Source organism: Anguilla rostrata, chromosome 4 (genome assembly GCF_018555375.3).
Source record: "Anguilla rostrata isolate EN2019 chromosome 4, ASM1855537v3, whole genome shotgun sequence".
Classification (NCBI taxonomy): Eukaryota; Metazoa; Chordata; class Actinopteri; order Anguilliformes; family Anguillidae; genus Anguilla; species Anguilla rostrata.
Window position 1 is genome coordinate 18,181,249 of NC_057936.1, and position 15,232 is coordinate 18,196,480.

The following is a 15,232-nucleotide window of genomic DNA, read 5'->3' on the forward strand; positions in this document are numbered from 1 at the left end:
AGGGGGAGTGCAGTTATGTTGGTATAGGGATTGTTGTGGCTATATGCCCAGGCTGGTCGTCAGGAAACGGTGAAATACTTCAAATAAATATATCGGCTCCGTAAGAATCAAAACGTAAGGCTCTATAGCTGTTTTAAGAATTTGTCACTGGAATGGGAAATCATTGAGAAAACACAGGTATATAGTGGTAAATACAGTGGGAAAATGTAAAGTACATGCTGAGAGTAGCCTATGCGCGTACGTGTCAGGTGAATAAACGCAGCGAATATCAACAATTTGCCAAACATAGCCGTATCAATACAGATAGCTTCAAGTTTGAAGAAGGCATCATCCTGCATCATATTACCGTTATCTGTACCATACGTCACAGATATATCACAATATGGCAACTCTTACGCAAAAAAGAAACTGTTGTATAGCTTACTGAAAATCGGCAATATATTGATAATTGAAATATACATTTGAATATATTGAGTCTTTCCAAATATATTTTCAATAGATGGCAATATATTGTCATATATGCTTAATAATGCATTCCATTTCTTATATTTAGATATATCACAACAAAGCAATAGTTGGACTGTTTTGCTATTTTATCACTCAATGTTTCTCAGTTCAAATGATAATACAGAATATTGAACATTTGTTGAAAGTTTCTGATTTCACTAATAAATGTGTAATGTTTGGGGTTACATGCTAAAAAATATTATCAGAATAGCCTTCCACTGTAATGAAAAGGACATATAAAATTGCCATAAAATCTATTTTAGTTTAATATTTTTTTCACCTTTGTTATATATTTGCCTTTCTCAAAAGTTAGAATTTAGACTGACTATACAAATTATATGTGAAATGCAAGATTTTAAATTATTAACAGCTACTTTCTATCAGTCATGTCTTTTGATAAATTGACAGTTTTTTGGTATTTGGTAGTATCGTGTAGGACTCCCTTTTGCCTTCAGAACAGCTTGGATTCTTCAGGGCATGGATTCGATAAGATGCCGGAAGCATACTTTTGGAACTTTGGTCCATGCTGACTTGATTGCATCATGCAGTTCCTGTAGATTTTCCAGCCACACATTCATGCTTGTGAACCACCCATTCCACTTCATCCCAAAGGTGCTCCATTGGACTGAGATATGGGGAATGTGCAGACCATTGGTATAAACTGAAGTCACTGTCATGTTCATGGAACCAGCTTGAGATGATTGCTGCCTTGTGATGTGATGCATTATCCTGCCAGAGACATACATTTTTAAAGGAGTAGACTGTGGCCATTATGGGGTACACATGGTCAGGAATAATGCATAGGTATGCTATGACATTCAAATGATGCTCAGTTGGTATTAAGGGGCCTAATGTTTTCCAAGAAAACATTCCCAAGACCATTAAAACACCAGCAGCAGCCTGCACCATTGACACAAGGCAGAATGGATCCAATTCATGTTCATACCAAATTCTGACCCTACCATCTGCATGTCACAGCAGAAATCAAGACTTGTCAGACAAGGGGATGTTTTTCTCATCTTCAGTCATCCAGTTTTGGTGAACATGTGCCTGCTGTTGCCTTATCTTCCAATTCTTTGCTGATAAGAGTGGCAACCGTTATGGTCTTCTGCTGCTGTAGCCCATCCACTTCACACACACACACAAACACACACACATGCACACAAACACATACACATGCACTCATCACACACATGTATACAGCACATCAGGGCTACATGTATACAGCACATCAGGGCTCACCATTCTACAAACTAGAGAGCATCCAACACTGCATCAAGCCTAGACTTGTGCACCCCAAGGGGCTCTGTCTCTACTACATGAAATGAAAAGCTGTTTCATGTATGCTCCGGACAGCTCTCTGTGTAAAGAAATTCTTCCTGATATTTGTGTGGAATTTACTTTTTGTAAATGAATGGTGGAATTTGCACTTGTGCCCACTAGTTCTGCCGATTTAATTCAACCAATTTTAGTTCACTGTGAATCCCTTTAAAGAATTCACAAACCTCCCTTAGTCTCATTTTTTTGTTGTTGTTTTTTTTTTTTTTTGCTAAATTGAAGAGATTACATATCTTAAGCCTTTCAGCTCTTACATTTCATACATTCCATCTTTCCTCTGTGTGCGCCGTAATGCCACTGGCAGTAATGTAAGAGAACACAACAGTGCATGTTCTGCTCCAGTTTATGGTTACAGTTTGGTTACCTATTTAAAAATAAGCTAACCGTAATGTTAGTAACAATTCTGACAAAAGGATTCAAAATCTTTACATTACATTGATGTAAGTTACCATAGAAACATTTAAGTTCAGGCAACCTTAATTCCATACTAATTTATATCCACGGCTGTTCTATAGCACATGTAAATGTAATGTCCTTTATACTTGTATGTATGCACTGGCAACATCACCAAAATAGCACGTAGCATCTGTGTTTGAGTTAAAAGGTGGTGTGGGTGGGTTTAAAACACAAATCAATTATTCAACAAAAACTTAGCACAGCACCAAATGTTTTTATTGACACACCTACCCCTGTTGATACATGTTGTTTTTATTGCAGACCTCAAAATGACCATACCATACCATACAGAGAAAAAAGAAATGGCCTGCTTTCAAAGGACTAAACTAGCAATTCTTCTAGTGCCCAGGCACATTTGCGCTACAGTTATTGTCAAAATAGGGCCACAGAATGTGGACAGCGCTGAGTTTGGAAGCTGACAAATGGGTTTTAAATGGGTGCCTATTGAAAAATTGTCTTTGTGACCATGCTCTCTAAAAGCCTATAGCTTGCAGCATATGACAATAAAAGCTATTGCTCAGAGGTATGCAACATTTTTTCCCCCTTTTTTTCCAGATCTGTGGTACTTATTCACATGTAATGCTGCATACTTAAAGAGGTCCCTGACATGCCTTTTTACACCATGTACAATTTTCTTGTAAGTGCATTCTATTTACAGAGTGCTAAAAGATCCTTCAGGCCTTTATTTACACTAGAGTGTATCTTCATGACTTGCCCATCAAAGGTCCTCATTATGTTACGTAATGAAGAAACCAATAGACGAAAGGATTGTCCTCACTAAACGCTGTAATTTCAAGAGTAAACATTTATATAAAGTACTAGACAATAGGAAGACTCACACAAATGCAGGTTACCACCTCGCTGTCAAATAGCAGGCGCAGTGTTTCCAATATATTTTTAAAATGACTGCTGTTATTATGTGAAGCCTGAGTAAAGGATTGTCAAGTAAAGTCAAGAACTGCCAGGCTTTGTGAGCTTGGTTTAGTGTTAATCATGTCCAAAGATCTGAGGAGACAAGGAGCTCATTTGATTTAAAGCAATAGATAAATTTTTCCGATTGTCCTGCTTGCCGGACCATATATAATAAAATGAATTAGAATGAACAGTATTTGTAATGGAAATTGTATTAATACTCTATGATTGTATATTCCTAAGACCTGGCAACTCATGCTTGAGATCACTCTAGTTTTAATCTCAAGAACCATATACTCTATTATGCAGAAACCTATGCCACAGGAGATTCAATAAAAATAAAATAAATTATATTTTTATAAATATAAATCTTTGAAAATATTTTGTAGTATTATGACGCTTGTAGTATTATGTCAAAAAAATGAAAACACTTAAACTTTTTTGTGTGTTTCAGGGGGGTGACTTATTTGCTCAGAAATCCCTAACCAAACCTGGTTACTGAGCCTGAAAAAAGAAATGTACTGTGAACATTAGGTAATGCATGCATGCACATCAATTTATTCAAATGATTTTCATTTCACCAGGCGCAGGTGCTTTATCAGCAGGTCAGTAAATATCAGTAAATATCCAGCTGTATAAATGGATTGTATGCTAAAGAATCTAAGCTGTGTAACTCACTTTGGATAAGAGCATCTGCTAAATGTCAAAAAATGCAAATGTAAAAGTGAGACTCTCAAGAAACAATTTGCAACTTGCTGAATGACCAATACCTATAGCATCTCTGAAGATCACTTTCCCAAATTGCTTTCATAATAAAATGGGGTAAGTGAAGTGTTGAAAGAAGTGGTGTAGTCAGTGTGATTGAGCACACAGTCTGTAATCTTGGAGAGATTTGATGCCCTTTTTCATCCACACCCTTCTCATCAGACAGAATTTGTATTGGTTGGAAACAAAATGATCTTGTTTTCTTGCACCCTCTCTCCAACTAAATGAGACAAACAAGATTGAAGCATTAATTACAAGGATTTATTCACAGCAAATTCAAAGTACTATCGTGCATCCTATTGTTGTGTTTTCACAGGCTCAAGTTGGGCCATATTCACAGAGATGAGAAAACATAAGAATGGAGTCGATCCATCCACGGCTCATAAGTGCACTCTTCATAATTTCCAGCTCATTCTTGTACTATCAAGTCAAGAAAAGCATTTTAGAATGCTTTACATGAGTGTCCTATATTGTGAAAAATGATACCTGACAATTATGTCGAGAAATCAAGCCAGACAAATGTGGACACAGCTACATCTATTTGTCATGCTCAAAAAAATACCTGTTGGATCTAATGTTTAGAACACACTGAAGGTTGTGATGATGTTACTTCAATCCCACAAATCTTGGTAACAATACTGCATTGTAAAATATAAACAAAGATAGCCTAGTAACAATACATCATAGAGAACAGACAAGCTACAGAAGTTTTGAAATTCTGGAATCCAATTATATTTACTGTACACAGCTTAGGACAAAAATCTGCATAAAAGATTAAAGTTCAATATAAGAATCAGATAGCTTGGTGATCTTAGTTGCAAAACAATTTCATTTCTGTGGCTATGGCTCATTGACTATCAATGATTTTAAAGTAGCAAAGACATTTGTAGTATTAATTGCAGAAAAAATACTTCCTTCTGGTCCATGGTGGGCAACCAAGAAGCCAAACCTGTGACCCTCAAGTTACTATCTCATTTATTTAACAGCTCATTCATACTGGTAAATTATCAATGAGAGCACTTCCATGATCCATATGGCTCAGTCATAATGATGGTCCAATGAGTTTCAATTAGTGACAGTACAGACGTGGATGCTGTCATTCGCATTTTTGTTAGTCAGAATGTTCAGTTAAAAATATAATGCACTACTAATTTTGCAACAATGTTTTTCAACATACAGTATAGATACAAATAGAATTATACAGCCATATGTGCTGTCTTTGAATTTGTGTAATAAAATAGGTCTTCTACTCAAAATAGCCAATGATCACAAACCCATCTGTGGCAGTCTTGGTCCAGTGGAGAGAGTCGTGGCAGTCTGGGGTCACGCCTGCAGGAGAGGGGGTGCACACACTTGGATTGCCTTGGCGAATCAGCCCAGGGCTTAAAGGTGTGCTTCTTTCCAGAGAGAGAGAAAAGGAGAGCCGAGGTGAGAAGCTGAAAAGCATCCACTGTGTTTGGTTCATTTTTACTTACAGTATTTGAGTTTAGTTGTCAACTGTCATTAACGCTTTCTGAAAATGCCCATCTGAAGAGATGGACCTTTCTGCATTGACAGAGTTGGCTAAATGGGCGCATAACATGTTGCCTTTTGAGTAAGATAAAGAAATTATTTCTTAAACTGTATTCAAGAGCTCAGCTAATGGCACTGCATTGTGGAGGAGATGGAGGACAAGATGAAAGAGCTGGCCGGTGTATTAGCATCAGCACCATTGAAAAGGCCCAGCTGCGGTCCTTGGAGCTGATCCATGTGGCGCATATTCAGGCTTTGATAACGTTTAAATACCATCTGAATAAAAAGTGAAAAAATTTGAGATTATTCATTTTTTTCTGGTAGAATATGTGTACTTAAGAACACATCTGTTAAATCTTGAATGACATCCAGACAGATGATTCCCCATCAATGTTGGTCTCAGGCTAAAATTCATGTCTGATTGTTTTTATTTGTTCATCTAGTGTTATGATTGTTTTATTTATGGATAAAATGAAAGTTGTAAATTACATCTGTCTGTGTGCAGTGTTCCAGGTGGATACTGCAAAAAATGTCTTGCATAAATGCATAAATGTCTTTAATTTTTCTAAAAATGACACTAAGGGTTGGGTTTAGTAAAGGATAGCATCTGCATATCAGGCAGTGATGCTCAGCAAAACATTTACTAATCTGATGTAATGGGTGAAAAGCTGATATAGTAAGATATAGTAAAGAACTGTGATACAGTACTAGCTGAACTGTGCCTGTCTAATAAGTGGGTAATCCCACACCATCTGTAGTCGTGCTATGTGGTGGGACACCATTATGGCCTTATAAATGCCAGGCTCCAGCAACATGCTACCTCTATACTTTCCTCTAACATTTCTCTGGAGTGTGGCTTCACTTGCAGTTGAATTTATTTTCCCCTGGTGGGGTTTGGCCACATTCATTCTCCTGAGTTGTAACCCTGTGTCACTCTTCGCTTGGCTTGCAAAAACCTTGCTTGTCTGTCAGACTTTTGTGTATAGTGTGAGGTAAATAATCCCAGGTTGCCTAGTTCTCACTCCAGTGGTTTGTTGTCTTTGTAAATGTCAGGCTAGTGTCACTCCACCTTCTGCTTCAAGAAAGTTAGGGCACTCTGTTCATTGCTTCACTGAACTTGAGTGTAGCCCATGATTCCCTGTGGTAATCCACGATGTTACTGTAACATGGCCAGCCCTGGATAAAGTATCCAGGGATATCGGTGAGCCCAGAAGATGGTATGCTGAATATTGCGGCCCATATGTTCCACTCAGCCTGGACTGAATCTCTGAAAATCAATTTTCATGTTATCATGTGCTGTTACCATCTTTTTCTCCCCAGTTTAAGAGACCCAGTCGCATTTTTATCAGCAGCACAAAACAGAGAAAGTCCACCTGTTGTATGTTTTGGCAATCACCACACCTTGTTGGCTCTAACACCAATATCAGGCCGACAACTAGTGCATTGACGGGGTCTGGTTAGGACTTCAGATGTTACCTATCTCTCATTGAGTTCTTCAAGTTTATGTCCTTCATGTCCTTAAAATAGGTTGTTCTGAAGCACTCATGTCTCAATATATATGGCAGGACAGCTCATATAGGACTTAATATGACGCACGTCAGTCAGATGTCAGATTTTTAAAGAAGGTTTGGTCATCTAACAACATTGAGGATTTGGTATGAACGAATATGAATTACTACCTCAGTAAGATTTTCTGCGATAGATGTCCTGAATATTGAGTTTGAACTGAACATGTTCTGCGCTTTGTACATGGAGGTGGCAAAAACATTTTGGACAGTTTTTTTAAATTATTTAAGTGCAATCAAATAATGGTTGTGGGCCTAACCTACAGCTACTATTTGATGCACATAGACTATTTTTAAATAGCTTTAGATAGTGCTAGATGTGAAATATATTCATACATGTCGACAGAGGGTTCTGGCCACCAATGTAGATACTGTAACAGTGGAATATTTTATTAGTTTGAGCCTTGAAATTTCATTGCACAATTTCTATTAATTTTTAAGGAAAATAAATCTAAAAACCATGCATTTTAATTGCTACGCTTAAAAGCCTGCTGTTGTAAATTGCCAATCAACTGCCATTTTTGGCAGTTGATTGAAACTCTGTTTCATTGAATTCAGAGACATTGGGCCTGAAACTTTTCTTAAATTATTCGTACTTTGGTTATTAAAAATGTTCCAACGAAAGACCAATATGGGATTCATGACACATGTGCACACCTTTGTTTTTGTGCATATCCCAGGTGTATGAGATGATGAATGCTGTCTCTGTATATTTTGCACGCAAATCTGTTCATGTGATAAGCATAAGGAAACAGCCATGAACAAATACAGATAAGAAAATGATGAATGCCGAAATGTTCTTGGAAATGTTCATACACGCAGTTTATAATCAAATGTGATCGTACACATGTTTCGTGAATGAGGCCCATTATTATTGTTATTTTCAGCAAGCAAGTTGTTCTTACTCTCTTACTGAGCGACAAAAGGGTCACCACCACTAGATGGTAAAACATGAGAATGATCTTGTAATAAGGACACTTTACCACTAGGTGGCATTTGCGAAACCACCAAAGTAGTCATAGTCTCTGGAGAGACTGTATTATGTTCTTGCTAATATTACCACCAACTTGGCATTAGTACATAGGTCAAAGTTTATTTACCTGGCCGTTGCAAGCAGATAGATGACCAATAAAATCAAGTAGCCTGAAATGATATATTTTCCTTTCTTAAATATTTGTTTTAGTTTAATAATTGACCAAGGAAAACCATGTGCAAGTATGCAAATTTGTGAAAACAGTGGATCGGCACAGTGCTCCAAATGTTGTAGACATACTATTAAAGATGTCGAAGAATAACTCAGTTCTACACTGAGACTTCACTCAGGTTTGATAAGCTTTATTACATGGTATCATGGAGAGAAATACAGAGTCTGCAGTTCTGTGTAGTTCTCTGAAAATCGCCAGTTTAATTAGCAAGGTTTACACCTTCCAGACAGACTGAGAAGCTTACATTTTTTGCAAAGAGATAAGGAACAATTAGCATACAAATATTTCTCTAAGGGCACTAATTGAACGTGGGAGGTTACACATTTGACAACATACCAAAACTATATATTGGGCAGCTCATAAAGTAATATAAGGCACTAGACATAAGGATATACACTCAAAATAAGTTTTCTTTGTAATTTTCCACAAAAGAAAAGAAAGCATGTTAAATTCATCCACAAAGGGGCATAAGAGCAACACTACTGCTGTTTGTAGGATTGAAGATTGTCTGAAGGAGTTTGAAGAGAGTTACTGTATTTTATAATCAAGAGCCATATGAATTTTTTATGATTCAAATTATTCATGTTTGCTGCTGACCACTGTCCTTTTTTCATTTATATTCATATTATCCGGCTGTTTCTGTAATCCATTAAGGTAGACGGGTATTATCAGTGCCCTTTAGTTGCATTGATTACTCTTTGCATTTAATTAATTAAATTCTGCTTATTAATTCAGAGTCAGAAAGCCATACTGCTTGTTTGCAAAAAGCAGCCAACTGCCCTTTTTACTGGCTGGCCCCAGCTCATGAGTGATACACGGTGTGTTTTTTCTAGCATCTTTACAGTTTTGCTCTTTAGTCATATTGATCTTCCTGGAAAACACATTGGTCTATAAAACAGAGAATATTGTGGCCATTGAAAGCTAAATGCCAGATATTGCACAGCATTGTGCCAGAGGTCATTATTATGCATGTTTTCATTGGCCACACCAGACACATTGAATATCCCCATGCTCAGTGTCAGATTCTGTAAGCCTTGACAACAGTACCATTTCATTATATTAGAATGGTCCCCCCAAAACAATATTTTGTTGTTAGGTTCTTTTTGTTAACTTACTTACAATTTGGGTGATACAAATGCAACAAGACAACATTTTGAATCTTGGATAGATAGCTTGGTGAATGTTCAAATAAAGTAACCATCCATCCATTATTTATGCCCACCCCACATCCTGGGTGGGGTCGTGGGGGGGTGGTGGTGATGGAGCCTACCTCAGTATGCATTGGGTGAGAGGCAAGAAGACACTCTGGACAGGCTACCAGTCTATCAGGGCATTATCAGAGCATTCACTCGTACAATGTCATTGGACTGTGGGAGGAAGCCGGAGTGCCCGGAGGAAGCCCACGCGGACATGAGGAGAACATGCAAACTCCTCAGAGAAAGGTCCAGGGTGGATTTGAACCCACCACCTGTGGGGTAACAGTGCTACCCACTGCACCAACCTGCTGCCCTCAAATAATGCATGTTCTTTCCGTGAATCAGATACTGTATCATGCATGTGCTATTTTGTTTTTTAAATGTCATTTTACATATGTACTGGAGAGCCTTTTTAAGTTAAAACAAAACTGTAAGAGAGACATTTGAGACATTTACAAAAGCAATGTGTTGATCTAATATGAGGAGAGTCAGAAAGGAAAGTGAGCACGGATAGAAGTTTAAATGCCAAGCATTTCTTTCAGCCAGTGGTCCTCACTCCTGGTCCTGGAGATGCACAGGGTCTGCAGGCTTTTTACTTGTTACTCAGCATGTGAGCAGCACAGCAATTGATCAGCTAAAGCAGTTGATTACACTGTTAACTCAGGTTACTTGGTTCTTGGGTCTGAATTGATCTTGATCTTAAGAGGAAAAAACCCCCCAGCAGACTCTGTGGCTCTCCAGAACCAGGACTGATTATCGCTTTATGTGCAAGTTAAATGTAATATAACAGCTCTCTTTTCTAATGTGTGCATGTCCCACTGCTACTAACAAAACCTATCATACCCCTGTACAACTAAAAAAAAAAGTAAATCATTGTTTATGCATAATTAATAGAAATTACATTATCAATTTAGATTATTGAGGTGGTGCAAATGGGATAATTCCTTGAGAAGTGGCTGGACAAAGAGGTTATCATGACCTCTAGCTGGCAGAGGACTGAAGTACCATGAAAGAAAACAAGGGAAGACAATCTGGTGGCCGTTAGCATAACTGACTGTAGTGAATTTCAGTTCCTTCGCCTTTTGTGGAGGTTTTACATTATCCCTTTTGAAAGAAAACCTTCTTTTGAGGTGCACAAAATGTCATTAAATGATCCAACACAACACAAGTATCAAAAAAGAATAACACAGAAGCTGCATCTAAGTGAAAAGATGGAGCAATTTGCATCAATAATCAACATTTCTAAAGAGAATTTCAAAAAGAGAATATTTATTGACTAGTTGTTGAATACCCACACACTGATACAACATATCATAGTAACATTGCTGCATGGTATGCCATCTGCCAAGTTATGCCTTTGCAGGCATTCCCCTTACCTCAAATCTATACAACACCGAGAACGATTATGCACTGGTATTCCTTACAAACATTAACTACTGTACCCTGTGGACCTCATGCAAACACACAAAGTTCAGTTACGACTACAAACAGACACATATTAATGCCCAAACGTGATTTATTTTGTGTTTCTTCCATATCTTCCCACTATTAGTAATTTCCCCCATGGTTCAATATATGTCTCAGCCACAATGAAAAACTGCTAAACTTTCATATTAGCCAATTGTAATACACACAGGTATAAAATAGAATAGCTTTATTTGTCAAATGCTTTATAGACCTTAGGTTCCAAGTGTGTGAAATAATTCTGAAGACTATATTGCATATTAGAATGTATGATGTATGTTTTCTCACACTGACTCAGGGCACTACTAAAATACCAAAATACATTTTACACCTGCATTACTAAAATAACAATAGCTACCAAAATACATTTGGACAATACATTTTGATCTAAATAGTGCTTGGCAAATATCTACACACACACACACAGAAAGCAGAAAGAGAGTGAGAGTGAGAGAGAGAGAGATGGCTTTTCTGTGTGGAGTTTGCATGGTCTTCCCATGTCCACGTGGGTTTCATCCTGCAGTCCAAAGACATGCAGGTAGGCTAATTGGAGACTCTAAATTGCCCATAGGTATGAGTGTGTAAGTGAATGGTGTGCATGCCCTGCGATAGATTGTCCTGTCCAGGGTGTATTCCTGCCTCTTGCCCACTGTGCGCTGAGATGGGCACCCCCCGTGATCCTGACCAGAATAAGCAGGTATAGATAATGGTTGGGTTGATGATTACTGTCACTTGCTATGTATTTTATTCACACTCTACAATTTCTAACTAGCAAAATGTTATAGTCAAACACAGTCCATCAATCATGGCCCATGATCTGCCAGACCATGAGTGAATCATCTTGTCAGGACAGAGACATTTTCATGCATTATCATTATAATCTTTGTGATTCATGCCCATGTTTGATAATTTTAGTACTTGTATAAATAGAATGATATTCCTTTGTGGTGTATTATAGCAACATTCTAAAAGACGTCTTATTGAGAAGGGAGCCACATGTATGCAAAATTTGATTTACTTGATTTTGTTGGATTTAACTATTTGCTTTCTGGGTTAAATCATGGGGTAAGCGCTAAGGGGGATAACCAGGAGTGAATTAGTTGATCTCTTATGAGATACTGGCTATAGTGAACATATCCTTAAGATCCAGTCTCATCATCTATTTAATAAATAAGAAGCTGATGTATGCGGACCTCCAATGATTGGACAGAAAAGCATATGCTTTTATCATTGCATAACTATCTGCCTTCCAGTTTTAACATTATTCTAAGGTACCATCAGGCTGAACTCGTATCACTTATTTTTCTGATGAAACATTTATAGGCCAAATATATTTCAGCAATCATTATGTACATTTTTACCACAATAACAATACATTTAATACAGCTTTTTACTTTAATATGTAAGACTGCTGTGGTGAGTAGGGAAAGGGGGTTTAATTTACATTTCAAAATTGAGTGCTGGAAGCTGTCGAAATCTTACATTATTCTCTTATACACTGACAGCAAAAGTAAAGTTACCGGGATTTCTGGAGCAATCTGAGCCCTGTTACTTGTGGTTCAGCAGAGAGAGCATCACTGGATCATGACATTACAATATAAATACCATAAAGACCATTCCTGATGTAAATAAAAATTTTTTTAAAATGCTCTACTTTCTGCAACTGAACTGTACATCTGAATTAATTAAACAACTGAAATAAATGGCTCTGGTATCTGAATTTCTGTGTGACTGAACAAAGGTTATTTTCATGGCAAGAGAAAGCAAGTTGTATTTCCATTTCGTATGAGGTCATCCAACTGCAGCAGTGAAATATGCAAAACTGTATAAATGTCTTTCAGCGTATCAGGTCTTAATAGTTGCCATGGGAACATGAAACGGGTTATGATTCTATAAGTTTTTCTTTAGATTTACATGTTTTCAAAACCCACTGTTGAACCAGCGCATAGCTCTGAGTAGCCTTTTTGTTCCTTGTTGTTGTTGGTAAACAAGAAACAACCTTGGTTGCACCAACACACAGTGGAGAAGATGATGTTTCCTTTTGTAATGCTTAGGATATTGTCAGGCAAGGTTAGCTCATGTTTTCTATCAAATATCCAGCATGACAGTTGTGTATTCAGTGTCCATAGTGCACTACCTTCTGTACAACAGAGTGAACAGCACTCAGAACCAGCAAGGCTCCGTGTAATATTCTCTAAAATGGATATGAAATTACAATAAGAGGCACAAGACAAATGGCAAGTTAAATGCATTTCTGAAACATTTGGCACCTGAAACGTGTTGCATGCATGAGACATGGAAATGGAAAAATACTGTCTGTCTGAGTACACAAAATATGCAGAAAATCAGTACCGATCTTTTTCAGTGCATTGATTTCAGCATGCCTGAAGCCAAGCCATGACTCAACATGAAACACAGAGAAACTAACGAATCAAGCAACGGGAATGCCTGGCTGATAATGTTTGAGAAAAGCTGATGTAACTAATGTGGTTATCAATTACTAATCAGAATTGTAAATCTTGAAAGCTGAGTGTAATCCAGGGAACAAAAACACATGTATGAAGCATATACCCAAACAAATAGAGAGAGGCTAGGCAGTGTTATTGTGCTGAACACACCCCATTACATATGTAATGGAGCAAGGGGCTGAACCTGTACCATTACTGGAACAGTGAAACATTATAATCACATTCAGGCACATACCCTTGGATTATGCATTATAATTTATTATAAGAGCTTATGATCATGTTAACTTCCATCAAGAGTTAATGTCCAAGAAAAACAAAAACTGTATTTTTGGGGGCAGGGAGGGGGAGGAAAAAAGACAACCTGACCTCCAACTGGCCCTTTGACTCAATTTCCTGCCAATGCGGTCGGACGGAAAAAAAAAACTACAGGTTGGTTAGTTTAATGGGTTTGACTTCATTACTTTTGGCTATTTGTATAAATTTTGGTGCGGCCGTAAGGCAGATTACCTGTCCGGTATTAGACAAAAGCTCCAAGGCTGTCCAACATGAAGTACAAAGGCTCAACTTGGAGCTAGGCTTTTGTTTTCTTTGTTTTCCTTTTCTATATCTCTCCGCTGACCAGTATTTTCAAAATAAGTCTCGGCAGTTCTGGTCCGGAGCCATACCAACTGTGAGACTGTGTTCTGTTGCACCACTCATACCCTCCTGCTCCTGGTTGACTGACACAGTGTTGGGTCACACCTTTAAGTCACACTGGCCTGTATTCAGCGCAGAGTGGGTTGATTTGCATTCATTGTTTTTATTATGATTAAATTTTCAATCAATCTGGTCAAATGATACACCAGCTGAAAGTGTTAAAACTCAAGGTTCTATCTCTATAAATTATTTTGTGATGACAATGTTTTAGCAACAATGGTTCTTTATTTTTAACATGTCGGGTGGCAGAAGGAGCTTGGAGGGGGGCTCAGCTTTGTGTTTTGGAAATTCATAGACAAAATCACAATGAAGTCGGTATGCTTGTCACCGCAAGAAACCAGCTAAAAAATCCATAGTCATTTTTAGTCTCAAAAACATTCTTATTCTGAGAAACCTCAATAGAATGTCCATTGTTTACTTAGAAATTCTCTGGAGGAATTACCATTGTTGTGTATTTTGCTGTTGCATACTTGCCACAAGTATTGTGTAGAAAATAATGTTGTTATCTCCGATTTGTATTGATTCTCTGGAACCAAACGGGCTGACCTATAAGCTTGTCTGACTCTCAGTACTGGTCAAGCAGTCCCTCAGTATAGCTAATGGGACCTGCAAATACTCAATAATTTCTGCCTGGTACACTGCCCCAGTGGCAAGCTACTATAGTGATGACTGACAAGCATTTTACATTTCTAATGGTGTATTGGTTGTTAGGCTTGCATAAAAGCCAGGACATGCATTGTTTGTACTATGTAAGAAAACCACAGTGGTTTCTGTTGGCATGCTGAAAATGTTACACATGAGTCTCAATGTTCTTGAGTCTTTATGTCTACAAAGGTTGCTTTACAACAAAAATTTATTTAGCAAGCCTAGGTCTAAAAAGAAGAGCATTTGTAGGCCTTGGAAGAAATCACTCATCTGAGTGAATATTTCTGAGGAGGACAGTGAAAACAGCTTTGACTCCACAGCAGAGGGCATGTTCAAGGACTGTCCAATTTGATAACAGTGGGCATCTAAATACATCCTCTAAATATTTTTAATTATTAATTAGAGTATGCACACTCCTTATAAATAAGGAGTGGGCATACTAAATAATGATAAAATATTCTGAGAATACTGAGAATTTAAAATATTTTGACATGGTGATGGGG